Raw genomic sequence first — 14908 nt, forward strand, 5'->3', positions numbered from 1 at the left:
TTGCGGCTTAAAGAAGTTTTTCCTTACCTCCTATTTGCGTGCACAACCTGAGTTACTACGATTTATCGTGGATGCTTGGGACACAGAGGATCAGGTATTCCGCTTGAAAGATCAGACATTGGAGCTGGATGTTTCCGATGTCTATTTTATCACTGGGTTATCGCGAAGAGGTGCACGACCCATCTTGACCGGAAGTAGGCCTTCCGGGGAAAAGATGGGGGAGGTGATGGAACGGGTTTGTCCTGGGGCACAGTTTGGATCAAACAGTGCCAAGGTAGATATTGTCACAGTTCCAGATCTAGTGCTACGAGTGATACTATTCACTATCACACGGACGGCTGGGGTACAGGCACCCCATGAGGCCAGCAATAATCATTTACTGCTGGCAACCGAGTGTCTCCAACCCACACTGTTTGACTGGGCCACGACAGTGACTACAAACATCAAGAGGCAGCTTACGAAGTGTAAGCGAGATGGCAACAAACAGTTCGAGTATGGATCCATTGTGGTATCCTTCTTCTTGGAGCGACTGTCGATTTTCCGGATTCAGGGAGGTATAGTGGCAGATCCAGTGCCATGGGAACCGAGGTTGGCTCGATGGGCAACACTCATGCCCAGAGGAGGAGGGGGCCAGCAGATGGCCTGGAGGCCCGAGTTCTTCATATGGCTCCGTCACCAGATGATCGTTATAGAGGACTGGCCCTATGCGAGCATCGATTTTACTGGAGACCCAGATCTCCCATTGCCTGTGGGAGAAGACTGGGATGAGGAGCTTGGTAAGAACTCTTTGTGTTTTTGATGTTTTTTATGTATGAATTTTTTTTTGTAATACATGCATGTCTCTGACAACAGCTATATATATATGTATGCAGATGTTGGTGCAGAGCGACCAGCTGATCTGTCTCACACAGCACGGAGGGTACAACCTGCAGCCGACCCTCATGGAGAGGGTGGTGCGGGTGACGAGCTAGTACAGAACCTTGAGGCACTCACTCTAGGGATTCCAGACTATGCCAGATTGGCGGATGTGCCCTTCGCGTACCAGAGGCACACAGTGGGAGTACCTACTCGCGTCCACCGTCTGCTGAGACGTTTGGTGCGAGCGGTGACATGCTATCTTGAGTATCACCGTGATTAGACGCCTAGGTTTCATTTTTGCATATTTTTGAGAGACATGTTGTCTGCGGCCATATGAGATTCGGACATGTATTATTTTTTGGATTATGTAATGCGCGTGGCGCAAACATTATGACACACACGTATATATATACATATGCCTATGGTTTATTATTGTGTTTTCATGTGCTTGCTTGTATAATGTTTTGATTACAAATTACGCAAATGTCTATCTAATACATGATTAGCCAATGCATCAGATAATGTGTTTAATTGTCGTGGAATATGTTGATATGTGATAAAATCAAAGTTCCTTTCTAACAATCTCACACGTAAATACAACCTTAGAATGCGATGGTCTCTGACGGAATATTGCCCGTTGAGCTGGTGGACGACAAGTTGAGAGTCCAGGTTCACTACCAATGCACGAATGCCGAGATTAATTGCTTCAGCAAGTAGCTCGATTACAGCACAATATTCAGCAACGTTGTTAGTGGTACGACCCAAACACACACCTTGAAATTCTATCAGCTCGCCATGAGGATCATAGATTACCCACGCCGCAGAGGACAAGTTGCGAGTACTGCGGCAGGCACCATCAACGAAACCAACATAAGGTGCATCAAACATCTGCACAAGAAGCGAAAGACACAATAAGTGGCAGTTACACCTTTAAAACTGACACACATACACACAACACACTTGCTAGAGTACATGTATGTACAAAATAAAATGTACAAGCATCATGCATAGTACTTTTTCAAATACAGCCCATTTCGGGGCTTCCCAAGAGGGTTCCCTTCATAATCAATTAGCTCGTAGGCCCCTTTTTGCAAAACTTTCTTGACAATGTAAGGGCCTAGCCACATAGACTCGAGCTTTCATGCTCCTAGCTTATCTTTTGCCTGATCGTAGAGCAGGACTAAATCTCCCTCAACAAAAGAACGTGGATGTACAGTCTGATCGAAGTGAGTCTTGACTCGCTTCTTCTGTGTTTCGATGGCCAAAGAGGCCAGGTGACGGGTCTCATCTAGCCATTCCAAGTAAAGAAGGCATTCTTCTAATGGAGTAGTGTTGGGAAGTAGCTCGACAGCCAATTTTAATGAAGGGATTTCACATTCAATTGGAAGGGTAGCCTCTAGTCCATAAACGAGTTGAAATGGAGTGAAACCAGTGGCATCCTTCACGGAGGTTCGGTAGGCCCACAAGGCAGGGAACAACATCAAATGCCAGTTAGAATTATGCATGCCAACGGTACGTTGAAGCATTGTAACCAAAATCTTATTGATAGCTTCAACTTGGCCATTGGACTGAGGGTAGTATGGAGTTGAACTATCGTGCTGCAAGCCTAGCTGGGTTGTTAATTCCAACATCATATGATTACGGAAATGCTTCCCGTGATCAGTGACGATGGCTTGAGGGACGCCGAATCGCGAAATAACATGATTGAATAAAAATTGCGCCGCTGTGTGACCGTCTTCAGTTAATGTAGGCATCACCTCAGCCCATTTAGTAAAGTAATCGACGGCAACGATAATAAACCCATGCCCCCCGGCCGAGCGAGGGTTACAGGTCATATAATCAATGCCCCATTTTGCAAAAGGGCCGACAGTGACAACAGGGTGCAACGGAGCAGGAGGCGCTCGCATCTTCCGCTGGTATATCTGGCACTCATGACAAGAGAGGACGGCAAGAATGCAATCCTTGAAGATAGAGGGCCAAAAGTAGCCAGCACGGAGGATTTTTTGGGCAGTAGCATATCCGGACATGTGACCACCACAGGCACCTGAGTGACAGTCATTCAAGACACGCTCAGCTTCCTCGAGAGTTAAACATCGGCGGAGAACAGAGTCAGCACCGAGGCGATATAGTGTATCCCCAATGATACGGTATGGTTGAGACTGATGACGAATCCTTCGCCGAGCGTCTTTGGACACGCCAGGGCGAAAGGAGGACGTTTGCAGATATATAATGATATCTCCGTACCATGGATCGAGGGTGCTAATGAGAAATAAGGTCTCATCCGAAATTTGATCCTCTACGTGAGAGGTCGTGGAAGAGGATGGCAAAGAGCAAAGTAACTCAGCAAATACAAGGGATTTATTAGACTTGGCAGTGGTAAATTCCAAGTCAAACTCTTGGAGGATGACAATCCACTTTGAGTACTTGCCCCCCAGCAACTAGCGTGACAAAATATACGTCATGGGGTTGCAATCAGAAATCACAGTAGTAGTACGCAGCAAAATGTAATGACGGAAACGTTGGACAACACAAACGATGGCCAAAGCCAACTTCTCGACATAAGCATATCGAGTTTCCGTGTCTAAAAGGTTGCGGCTGAGATAATAGATAACATGCTCAGTGTCATCATCGTCAATTTGAACAAGAACCATGTCAATAGTAGTGTCGGCGGCAGCCAAATACAGGGTGTAGTCACGATAATAGTTCGGAGGACGGAGCAATGGAGCAGAAACAAGGAGACCCTTGAGACGATCAAAAGATTCCTGAGCGATGCTATCCCAATGAAAAGGGACATCTCGCTTTAGTAATCGTGTGAAACCTTTGGCCACCTCGGCATAGTTTGGAACGAAACATCGTAGAAAATTTGCTTTACCCTGCAAGCTTTGCAATTGCTGTAAAGAAGCAGGGGGAGGAAGATTCACTATAGCCTCGACCTTAAGGGGATCCAAACGGATGCCCTCTCGGGAGAAGACAAACCCGAGAAGTCGGCCGGATTCAACGCAGAAGACACATTTGTGAGGATTAAGCCTGATTTGGTAGTATCGACAGCGAAGAAAAATTTCGCGAAGGTGCTTAGGGTGGTCCTGACGTTTGGCTGAATGAGCAGGGAGATCATCCAGGTAAGGCTGTACAATGTGTCGAATGTCATGGAACGCATAGGACATTGCACGCTGGAAGGTAGCACCGACATTTTTAAGACCGAAAGGTAGCTTCTTATAGGCAAATGTGCCCCATGGACAGATAAAGGCGGTCTTGTGTTGATCAGCGGGAGCAATATTGATCTGGTTGTATCCAGAAAAACCGTCCATAAAAGAGTACATTTCACTTCCGGCACACTCGTCAATAATTTGATCAATGAATGGTGTGGGAAAATTGTCTTTAGGACAGGCTCGATTTATATCACGATAATCGACACAAACACGAATTATACCCTGTTTTTTATTCACAGGTACGATATTAGAAACCCAATCTGTGAGTGGGATAGGATAAATAAAACCTACTTTAAGAAGCTTCTCGACCTCGGCCTTAATAGCTGCAGCCTTTTGGGGGTGTACAGGTCGTAAACGTTGACGAACAGGCTTAGCTCCCGGGTACGCGATTATCTCATGCACCACTATGCTAGGATCAATGCCGGGCATTTCTTCATAGGACCATGCAAAGACGTCACGAAATTCGCGAAAAAGATTGGAATAAAGTTGAATCTCCTCCGGAGTACAGGTGACTCCAATATGAAGATGCTCGACAATCCCTGGTTTCACAGAGATGTCGATGGGCTGGGTTTGCATAATGATTGCCATATTCCCTTCAGAAGACACCTGATAAATCTGAATAGGTGTTTGTAATGGGAGACAAGGAGAAAACCGCTCGAGACAAGTCAGCACATCCTGAGGGGCAGGGAGAAACGACGAACGATGATGAGAATCATGCCAAGGAGGTTCCTCGAGAGACATAGTCTCAATAATGGCTTCGTTGGAAGGGAATGTTTCTTTTAAAGAGTCCGAAGAAGTCTCATCTACAAGCCCTGAGGATGGAGCGAACGAGTGGAGAACCTTGCTCAAAGGAGCAAGTTCAGAAGAGGGAGCCGATGCAGCAATAATTTCAACATAGTTGAGTTCGGCAGGACTCAACGGCATCTGGTCGCCCCAAGAATCTACTTGGTCGGTGGGAGGGAGGATCCACGGATCAGAACAAGTAGTGATCATATTGACGGAAGCGACGTTAGGAGGCGGGAGCGGAAAAACACCATAAGGGCAGGATCTTTGAAAAGTCTGGCTCCCAGACTATCAGATAATTTCAAGGTATGGTCCACAAAAGGGATGTTGCCTTCAGAAGAGGAAGCGAAGAAGGATAGCTGGTCTACAGTAACAATCTTCCCTTGATGAGGGAAACGGATGATACGAAACAAAGATGAAGCTACAGCTTTCATCGCGTAGATCCAGCTACGTCCGAGAAGGAGGTTGTAGGTAAGAGTAGCATCAACAACTTCAACTTCCATTTCGACCGTCTTCCCTTCCAAAGAGATGGGCAAACGTTGGAGTATACCATAAGGACGAGATGCTCTTCCATCAAAAGCTTCCAAGGTTGTGGGAGACTGGCTCAGCGTTGGAGATCCAATAGCTTTCCAACAGGCAACAGACATGATGCAAGTAGAAGCACCTTCATCAATGATTGTACGATGAATCGTTTTGGAATCAATAATAACCTGTATAAGGAATGTGATTTGGGGAGGCAGTCTCTGCGTATGGCGTTCCAAGTCAAAAGTAATTAAATCCGAGTCGGCCGGGTCTATGCCACCGATAGCGGATAGCAAGGACTTCCTCTGAGAAGGGCAGCTCTGGAGAACTTCTAAAGCGGACATAGCCGACGGAGTCTGAGCTAAGTCCTCAACGATATTGTAGTGCTGTGCAGCACGAGCATTTGGGTTGTAAGAAGATTTCCGGAGTACTCCTTTTGGAGGGGGTCGAAGAGGCGTCTCAGTACTAGGTCTCTCGATGTGGAGCGGACCTGAACTGAACGGAGGAGCACTAGAGGGGATCTCAGGCTCTTTCCCGGCAGATGGAGGATAATATTTTGTTCGAGTACTGATATTGACAGGTATCATTCCAGCCATAAACACTTGAGAACCGAAGGAAGAGGGAGGCTGAGAAGGGTCAGCCACCATTTGAGTTTTTTGAGTTTGTTGTGAGGGAAAGGGTTCTTTGAGCACCGCAGGAGTCCCGGGAGCGCCTTTCAACAAACGACTAACTTCGGACCGCCTAGGGCAGTCTTTGGTATAGTGATCTTCATCACAGATAAGACAAGGATACTTGGGTTTGCACTTGGCACTGTCCTCGGGCGGAGGTTTAGGGGAGTCCTGTTTAGGTTGATCGGGTTTATTCTTCGCTTTCCCTTTCTTCTTTCCTTTCGAGGCTTTGTCTGCCATGGTGTACTGGACGGCATTGACCTCGGAAGTAACATTCAAAGCAGGTGTTACCTGAGAAGTGGGTTCATTCAAAGCACTTGATTTTTGCTTCCCAGGGTTCGCGGGATTTTTCTTCGAGGATGAACTAACAAAACCAATAATACCGTCAACAGTTGGTGTTGGCGGGGCTTTGGATGTTCCTAGTCTCGGGGCGTCAGGCAGATAATCATACAATGTACCTGACTGAGAATAAACCAAGTCAAAGTACTGAGCGCGCGCAATAGCTTGATCTTTAGTGACACATGCCCCCATGGCAATGTCCCGAGCTATTGGAGGAACGAACGAAGTCGTAAACCAATTAGTAAGAAGTTGGTCGGGAATCCAAAATTTGATCATACGTCTACGCCGTCTCCACTCATGGATATGATCAGAGATATGCGTAGCCGTTGTTTGTCTTAAGGATGTGAGGAGGTGTGTACCCGTTTCATATTGAATGGGCAACTGAAAATGAGTAAGAAATGCCATAGCCAATGAGTTGAAATCCTGAAAGGATCCGCGATTGAGCTCAATATACCACTTAGCGGCAGAGCCAGTGAGAGTCCTTTGAAAAAGGCAAAGCTGAATTGAATCATCAAGCCATGAATTGGATGAACACCAGAGGTGATAAGTCATGACATGGGCTTGTGGATCTTCATTAGCTTTACCATCGAATTTTGGACAGTCACCGGGAATTTTCGTTGGAACCGGAGGCCAATATGGGTTATGGAGAATAGGATCATTGGTCAATTTAGACACATCCGGTAATTCTAAAGTCGCTAAGAAAGGTAATTGAGGATTAAAGGACATCTGGGGCTGCTGATGGAATGGAGCACCAGGGTTCCAACCAACTGGCGGTTGCCCCCAAGGGCTTGGTCCGGACGGATTTGGCCCCATAGGGTTTTGTCTGTAGGGATTTGGGTTCTACCCCCCAGCGTTCCATGGATTACCAAACGGTCCTGCAGGAGCACCATATGGTTGCGGATAATTCTGATAAGGATTCACCTGCAGTTGTTGATAATTTTGATATGGGGCAAACAAAGGTTGCCCTTGAGGTTGCTGGTAACCATACGGTGGCTGGACTCCAAACTGAGTTTGAGAAACAGGCTGAGTTTGATAGGCTTGTTGGGATTGAACTCCAGCTTGCATTTGAAAACCGGATGGGGTCTGGGGTCCAGCCTGGGGCAAAAAACCGGGTTGAGCAGTGCCAGAAGGATGTCCTATAAGTTGGGCTATCTGGCCAGAAGGATGACCTTGTTGATATTGAGGTTGGCCTCCCTGCCCAGAATGTTGTACCTGCTGGGAATAGAGTTGTTGTTGCATAAGTGAAGGTTGTCCTAAAGGACCAGATGGCTGAGTGGGCTGGGCAATTGGTTGGCCTGATTGGATTTGAGGCTGACAGACTTGTCCAGAAGGTTGACTATATTGGACGGTAGGCTGACCATGTGGTTGAGCAGCTTGTCCAGATATTGGACCATACTGGACATTGGATTGGTTTGGGTTAACATATGATTGACCAATTTGTCCAGTAGGATAACCTTGCTGGATACCAGGTTGAGCTTGTTGAACAGAAGATTGACCTGAGTTACCAGAAGCTTGAACATAAGAGGGGAAAAACGGACTACCAGAGGCAAAAGGGTTTCCCTGGAAGGATTGCCCTTGTTGGTCTTGATGAGGTGGTTTTGGAGATTGCGCAGACGATACTTGGCCACCATGAAAAGAAGTGGAGCCCCAATCAATTGACAACGTAACTGAAATCTCAACAATCGGTTGAGATGGAAAATATCGATCATATGGCCCCTCTGCTGGGACGTTTGACGTAGGATCAAAGACTCCAAATAAAGAAGCCGAAGGACGACTGAAAATAGGAGTCGAAGAAGCTACACATACCGTTGGAGCGGTTGTGATTGAGGTAACAGACGTACTGCGACTTTGTGGAGTAAAAGGCTCCGTGGTGGGAAAAGCAAGTTGTGACGAAATAGAACCCGTGAAAGGAGTTCCAGAGGGCATAGTATCCCTTAATGCTTTATAGCCCGGAGGTAGGTTTCCAGTAGTAGGAGTACTACTAACTAGTGTAGGTTCCGTTGCGGTGGGAATTTCACCGCTCATCACAACGGATTCGTCAGTCGAAGTAGGGGATACGTCCTCCATGTTGGAGGAAAAAGGGGGGACTGAAACACGAGGAGAAGTGTATTCCCAAAAAGGGACACCGTCCTCAGAAGGTTCCCAAACAGGGTTCCAATGAAACTCGTAAGTCTCGTCGCCTGGAGCACGAGAACTAATCGGTTGTATACTCGGAACAACAGGAAGAATTCCACTCACAACCGGTATCTCGGCAAAGGAAGAAGACGAAATTGGTAATTCCGCCAGGATGAAACTTCACAAAACCTAGGGAATCTAACGAGACAAAACCCTACTCAAACTAACGCAAACAAAATCTAACCGGGAAAATGTGTATCGTGGTTGAATAAATTTTAAGACGCAAAGACACAACTTGACCTTTTCATGTTTTAAGAGTCAAGAAAAGGACAAAAAGATGACTCTAGTCTCCTTCGAATGTTTAATGAGCACGAAGTGACAAGACGCTCACTGGCACCTTTTCTTTTAAGGAGTCCGAAAAGGATCAAAAGTGACTACTCTGGAGACTCTAGGCGAAGGGTTTACCAAACAATCCATAAAACTGCTTATACACCTTGGCAATCAGATGAAAACCAAGGACTTCCCGTACGGCAGTCAATCTTCCCAAATGCTGTGTTCAGTGCATTACGGCTTGTAAGGCGGCAGACACGGCTTCCTGTGGATAAAGGATGATAACCTAGTGGGGTCTCCCTTATATACGTGACGGTACGTGGGAGCTCAGTCCGTGCTAGACCACTATCGAGTCACAAGAGGAGGAATCACCCAACCGTAATGTGAAACAACAGTGACTAGGTTTAACGACGCCGGAGCACATCTCTAGCCTAGACCTATAGAATGTATACGTTATGTTCCAATGCGTTGTTAGATTCATTCGATTTATTTTACAGTTGATCTTCAATTAGGTCTCAGTTTTTAGGTCCTACCGTATGTGATCTCTCAGAATTTCCTAAATGCAAACTATATGCCAAAATATATATCATTCCGTTCAATTAATGCTAACTACAGGAGAGTTGAGATTTTCAAACAAACAAAATGATCACCAAACAATCAACAAATATCCTAATGCAGCTAATAGCAATAAATGAAACTTTTTCTTTTCTTTTTCAAAAGTGACTAATTGCCAATAACAATAAATGCTAACTAATATAATGCAAAAAGACCATTTGTTTTTTTTCTTTTAAAATGGCATAATGCACTTAAACAAATCTCGAGAGATATTAACAAGCATAAACAGGAAAATTTCATTCAATGCAAATGGAACCAAGTCTGAAACACCAAGATAAACTGTCAAAACAAGGAGAATCACAAAGACCTCAATGAACCATGTGATCTAAGCTCAAACGAAGTCAAGCAAAATCCAAACGAGCTAGAGGTGAATTGCTTGAAGCACGGAATAATAAGCTTTAACAACCACTAGACAAGTGCGGAAAACAACCAAAAGGTTGACTGGACAATAAAAAAAACCAAAAACTCCCACGGAAGGCTCAATATACAAAGCCACTAGATGCTCTAGGGCTGGGATATAAGATCGATGGAAATAGGGGAACACCCGAAGGATAAAGGTAAAAACCAGTCAAACAGAGTTCTGACACACTTCCAGTAGCTGCAAAGGATGTAAAAAGACAAAAATCTGAGTTTAAAGAGCTTCCAACAAACACACTGGCAAAGTTCACAGGACTGGCGCGACTGTCAGCCTGTAACTAGCGCTATTAAGGAATTGGCGCGAGTTGCTGTTGTGCAACATGCGCCAACTGGCGCGACTGTCAGGTAGAAAAATGCGCCAACAAAGTTTGCTGGCCTAAAAAATAAATCAAGCAGTCCAGGGTCTGTCCGACAGTATTCAGACAGATCAAACAGCAAATAACAACTTTAAAACTGACCCAGAAAGCTCATTTACGCAAGCAAGCAAGAGAAAACCAACATGCAAGACAAACTCCAAGCTGTTCGGTTCATAAACCAAACCGGAGATTGACTGAAGTGGCGTTGATCTACTTCGCTAATGCAAAGCAATAGCGTTTCGAAGGCTGCCTGGCCGTGCTTCAGACTCCGTCCAAGGTTTATGAATCAAACAACAAATAGCTCCTCCCCAGTGGAGTCGCCAAATTGTTGGAGAGGTAAATCCCCTCTACGGACAGAGGCGATCCCACTAGCCCAAAATGGGTCTAGCAACAATCAATTCACGCTACCATGCAAGTTCCTAGTTGCAAACTGAAAGTGGATTATGAGAACCAACCTGGAGTCCAACGCTAATGTCGTAGAAGAGTTGATACTCCCGTTCCCTTGCTCCGGCAGGTCACGATCCTCACGATCTCCGCGAATGGATACCTGCACATGCAAAGAACAAAGCGAATACAAGCATAAAATCCACTAAATACAACTATATATCAGTCAGACAAGATATAGATCAAACATTATCATAGTGAGCAATAAGATTGGAACCATAATGATAGTCGTTTATTAATGAATAATCAACAGAGAAAGATACAACCAAAGTTCTGACGTTGAACCTCTCCTCTGGCTGGGCGAGCAGCTATACGTGTCTTGCAATAGACCTTCTCTCTCTCAGACTTCCAACAACATAACCTCCCTATGCTCCAAGACTCTTACTATCACTCGAGACAAGCGTTATCACTACTACTCAAGAACTGGCTTGTCTAATGCATGAGGATAGACTTTTATAGATGGAGAAGGGGAAGAAAATACAATGAATCGAGACACCCATTATGGATTCGCATTATCTCCAAAAAGCCGATGTGGATAGATGTAAAGGATAGATGATGACTGTCGACATCTAGAAGATGAGCTTTATCCTCAAAAGACTTCATGATTTAAAGGGAAAAAACATCTGGGCGCGCGTTTGTCAAAAATCTTTTCCAAACTTGGTTGGCGCGGGTGTTACTCTAAGACAGAGCGCCAATGGTCGCACCTTCTTTTGAGGATCTCATTCATTGGCGCGGGTAGTACATTGTGGACCCGCGCTAATGGAAAAAGGGCACTTTTCAAGGATATTTTGCAGGAGGTGTCTTCAGGGCACATGAAGTCCATACTCAGGGGAACATAATGCAAGTGTTTTTAAGTTATGTCACTGCTCACAGGTCCCGGAGTGAGTCCTCCAAAGTACGGGAAAGGGGTAACAGGGACGGTGACCAATGGTGACAAATTACTGTGTAACAACCATGTTCGACCTGGACACTTTTGTACCTTATACTATGCAGTAGTTTGATGATAAACCTTCAAACAAGTACTACAAAACTGTGGATTCTTGACGGTGGTTGAAACAATGTGGCTTGAATTAAGATACAAAACTTCAGACAGTGGACCATCGACTTACTTCTGTGATAAAAAGACGTGGTTTCTAGCTCGGACTACTATATCTCAGGTTCCTTCCTAGACAGTGGACAGTGGAATAGTGCCTCAGCTAGACAGTGGACATAAATAGTGAATAGTGGACATAGACAATGGAATAATGCCATTGTTGGACAACACATTGATGGATTAAGTGAAATGAAGATTCCTCCACCTCAGTAAGAAACAAGCAATGGCACAAATAGTGATGGATTAAGTGAAGTAAAGTATGTGGACAAGTGATGTTGATCTTGAAGATTGAAATCAACAACATAGTAAGGTGATCTCATTGATGTCAATGAAGTAAGTATAATTTGCATTTTCAATTAAAATAAGATAAGACAACAGGATTGGTGTCCTTGGAGTTGGTGCTACTAAATGCAATGTTGGAGCCTTGGATAAGATAGGGTCGAAGCTTAGGTTCATACATTTGCCTGGGTTCATGGGGAAAGGATTGGAAAGCTAAAAAAATGGGGCGGATGGGGTATAAAAGACCTAAAGACTTTTGTAAAGGCCCTCACAGCAAAGTTGGGCTCATAAATTATCAAATCAAAAAGCCTATGGAAAGAGGTGGTTTATTTTAAGTAATTCCATCCCTTAAAAATTAATGATTGGATTCACAGCCCCTGTCAGTCTTTGCCTAGAGCATCCATCATTTGGAAGGCCATTGCCCACTCCATAAGTTTAATCAAGGATGGATTGGCTTTGAGTATTGGAAAATGAGATCATGTTAGAATAGGCACAGATGCTTAAACAATTTGTGGCAATGCACACATTCTCCCGAGGGGTTTGAGACAATTTCTTTTGGGGTCTAGTATCACCCAAATTTCCCAAATTGCATAGATTGACCATGGCCAATGGGCTCCTCAGCAATGGATGGATTATAGGATCCTCGGCATCCCCAAAAGATGGTGTAGAGTTTTGCACCTTTTCATCGACACACTAAACGAAGCCAATATCAGAATATCAGCAAGGGAGGATGAAATCATCTGGGCACCTACCCCACATGGCTGACACACCCCAAAGGTTGGTTATGCGGATCTTATGAATGAATAGGACCAGGGATTTAACTACTGGTGGTGGCACCAACTTTAGAAATTAAAAGCCCCCACCACAAATCGTGACTATTTATATGGTGCATTCTCTCAAACAAAGTTCCAACTGAAATTAATATGATGAAATGGGCTTTCTAAGGGCCCTCCATATGTTGCCTCTACAAATCAAATGCAAAAAACATAGATCATATTTTCCTCCATTATCTAGTTACTGCTCAATTTTGTCTCCCATTATTAGCTCCCTAAATCTGAAGAGAAAATGGGATGGCCAAAATATCGAGGAGCTTGGTCTTGATGGTGGTCATAGGCTCCTTCTCAAAAATCCAGGAACCTTCCCCTTATTGTCAGCTGGGGCATTTGGTTAATAGGAATCTCCTTATCTTTCAAAATGCATAGATCAAATGGACAACCACCTGTAACAATTTTGTTGTCATCTACAATATCATACGAATTGAACTGGATAGTCAACCTCCTCAATTCATCACTCTAGAACCTATTAATAAAAGCACCCCTTGGGTGTATTTTGATGGCTCGACAAAAGCTGTTGGCTACGGGGGGGTGAAGTTGTTCACATAAACGAGCATCTATCCTACAGAATCAAAGTGGGGTTAGGGAGAGGCACAAATAACTGTGTTGAACTAAACAATTTGAGACACCTCCTCCAATTTACACTAGAACAAAATTGTCATGGGATTAAGATCTTCGGGGATTCTGAGCTTGTTATTAATTGGGTCAACGATGCATTTCATTGTCACTTACACACACTCAAGGGTCTCTTGGATGATGTCAACACTCTAAAATCACATTTTAATTTTATTTTATGTTCTCACATACACATGGAAAGGAATGTGATCGGTGATCGACTTTCCAAGGAGGTCGCGCAGCTGAACATAGGACAATGGAGAATTCAGAATTTCAGAGATGATGCATTTTACCAATTTTTTCATCGTCCATTCATCGATATGGATGGTGACTCTTCAGAATGATCTTCATGATCATTCAAATGTTATTTTGATTTTATTTTTTCACTCAGTTTTTATGGACTCCTGACAGACTATGTTTTAAATACAGTTTAAATTTTACTGCATTATATGCTGATATATGTAAATATGCAACTGAACAAAGACTATTCTGATCAAAAGTGGATGCATCTCATACATGTCGATAACACAACATGTAATTGTCTTATGTTATTAATGAAAATTGCGCGTTTTTCCTTGGAAAAAAAAATAAGGTTGAAGCCCTAGAGGTTAGAGCCTCATCAAGTTCAAGTTGGTGCTTGGAAAACATTCAACATTTATTTTATTCAATCTTTTATATACTTAATAAAATCATTATTATACATTTATCTGATTAAATTATGAAGAATCTAAGTGGTAAAAATAAAAATTGAAAATAAATACTGATTCACCCCCCTCTTAGTATTTCCAACAAATAAAAGAACCAAAAAAGGAAAATATAGTCGAATAACCTTGTTACGTCAACTCTAAATGATCAATCGCAGAATGTGAAGAAAGACCACTACTTGGAGGTGGAAAAGGAGGAGGAAGACCTCGTGGGGGTAGAAGAGGTGGTAAAGGAGGTAAAGTAAGAGGTGGTGATCAATATGGTGACAATGAAGAAGATCCTTATGGATTTTCCATTCAAGATATTGAAAATAATGTTAGTATGAAGAACATATCTGCATCTATACTTCCTAATTTCAACGATATGAGAACAAAAGGCTTGGAAAATTTTCCTTTTGTTGAAATGGGGCAACAAGAATATTCCAATTTTAATTTGTCCTTGAATTAAAATTGAGAATTCAAATTCAAATTTAGTCTCGCTTGTTGTTTGAAAAATAATTAATTAATTCATCTTGAGTTAATTAGTTGGAGAAATTCAAACATGAAGTCTTTGTGAAGTCATGCAGCAATTATCCCTTTGATTGAGGAAGATATCCCTTAATTAAGGAGATAAGGATGAGTTGTATTTGAGTTGTAATTAATTAGCTCAGTTAACTGAGTTATGTCCAGTTAAATTAGTTCCAAACAGTTGGAGGAACTAATTGTGAGTTCAGTGAGTTAATTCATGC

This window comes from Pinus tabuliformis, chromosome 6 (assembly GCF_031772625.1).
Source record: "Pinus tabuliformis cultivar Carrire ecotype Pingquan chromosome 6, CPIR1, whole genome shotgun sequence".
Lineage (NCBI taxonomy): Eukaryota > Viridiplantae > Streptophyta > Pinopsida > Pinales > Pinaceae > Pinus > Pinus tabuliformis.